Genomic DNA, 2,230 nt, shown 5'->3' on the forward strand with positions numbered 1-2,230 from the left:
GGGTATGTGTGCTTTGAGAGAGTTTTTGCTTGGGTTTGTGTCTGGATTCTTTATTTGTCCCTGGAAGAGAAGGGGAGGTTCAGGGAGCTTGACATTGAACTCGGGGTGAACATCATTGCTGTTACTTTATTGTAGATAGAACTTATAGGTACAAAAGGAAAAAGAGGTTGTGTGCAGAAGAACCCAGGTAGCCTTATTCCAGTAAAGACTTCTTCCCACTAGTCCACATTTGTAATGAAACCAACTAGTTACAGGTAGTTTTGAGATACAGGTTTTTCCTTGTCTGCAAAGCAATCATCATGCACCTCTTACTACCATTCTAACCACCCAGTCAGTACATCAAGCCTGATTTATTGCCAAGATAGAGTTCTAGGAAAAGGAAGTGTTTGAAGGAATAGGTCAGCTTTCATTTTTCATGCCGTATGGAAAAATAAAGTTGTGGCTCTGTCAGCATTCTGCTGCTACCTTAGGCCAATAGGTAACATATTTTGATGCCTTTCGCCATGTTTTTATAGCTCTGCCAAAATCCAAAGAATACCTGAATGGTACCATTAGCACCTCATTAACTTGTACTTAGAGCCTTTAGCATGATAGGTACAGAAAAGGACCCAGCAATGAGCTTTAGAATATTTAGTAAGGTACATGGGGATGAGTGCAAGAATGAGCCACTGCCTTTCAGTTCCAGGCTTCTGTCAGATTGTCTCTCAGATTTTTTTTTCTTCTCTGTACCTTGGTGTGAATTTTAACATTATAAATAGTAAGACTTTATGTAGGGTATTTTCTAGTACCATTCATTTAATAAATATGGAGCATCTATGGTATCCCTTTAGGAAAGGTGGATTGGGATGGGCGATAAAAAGGATCTGGTATTTAGTGGAGCGAATTCTCAATTTTTCTACTTCAGGCTTCTTCCTGTGACTGGTTCTAATTCATAGATGGCCAAGATGAAAATAACTGTATGTATATGACTTGTAACCTACTGAATGTTTGCTCTGTATGAAACCCCACGATTGGTCATTTGTTCTCATTTAATACTGCCAGCAACCATTCTGTAAATTATAATGTTTGGTTTCTTTCACCCTCAAAATACAATCAATTGCTGAACACAGAGGCTGTCTATGATTGGGAGGTCTAGTGACTAAGAGAACAGTTTCAGGAAAACTTTTGGTGGAGCTAAGGGGATTAAAGCTGAAAAGAATTACTGGCTTCTACAGGTAAGAAGTGGTCAATAACGAAGATTATGAGTATAGTCTAGAGTTAACTTTCCTTGCATTTGTCTCTTTTCTCTTTCTTGGCTGGGTCTGCCAGTCTACTTCTTGGAGGGTGGTGCCTACTTTGATTACCTTTTCTCTGAAAAGACGGACCCATCTCTCTTGGGCACTTCCATTGGTGCACCCATTGGTGTGATAGGTGGAATTGGCAAATTTCAAAAGATGGAGACTGTAACCGTATTTGCTTCAACAAATAATTTGATATTCTGCAGGGTATTGTTATAGGTGCTGGATATAGTTCTGGAGCTTACGGTATGGGGGGGACAAAGTAATGTCAAATAGAGAATTTTATTTAGATGTGAGTAGTGGGAGAAGGTTTTTTTTGAGGTGATGGCATGTCATAGTAGAGTAGCTATGGAGGTAATAATATATTTTTCTTCATAAAACACAGTGTCTGGTTAAAATTTTAAGGGAGTTCTTTTTTTTTTTTCAGAGCATGTCTCCCTGTTAACAGCCTAAGCAGTTTTTCATGACTGTCAAAATCTGGCCGGTTTAATGCTTCATTTCTACTGTGCTCTCTGATTATTGTTAAAAGGCAAAACTATTAAGAACAATGGAAATAAATTCTAAAATTTTATTTAAATTGGACTTGCTGGTATTTCAGCATTAAGTTTTTTTGAAATTAGTGTTTAAGCTTCCGGTTAGATGTACCTTTGAGTTGAGGCTACATAGTCTGCTCTGTGTAATAGAATTATATGATTCCTCTTAGCTCAGGAGTCCTGTGGTAGTTGAAGAGTAATGCATTCATACATGGATTTCTGTAGCCTTTCACCATTCCTACTGTTGAGTGAAGTGTGCTTAGCATGCACCTGAGAGCTTGCTTTAAGTATAGTTTATGAAGTACTTGACTGGTTGGTCACCTAGTACGTCTAAGTACACTTGGTAGAGAATACAAAGATACCTGTCCTCACCTTGTCTGCAAGCAGCTTCCAGTCTAGGCCTTGGGTGTGCAGCTAGTT

Source organism: Mustela nivalis (assembly GCF_964662115.1).
Source record: "Mustela nivalis genome assembly, chromosome: 9".
NCBI classification, from domain to species: Eukaryota; Metazoa; Chordata; class Mammalia; order Carnivora; family Mustelidae; genus Mustela; species Mustela nivalis.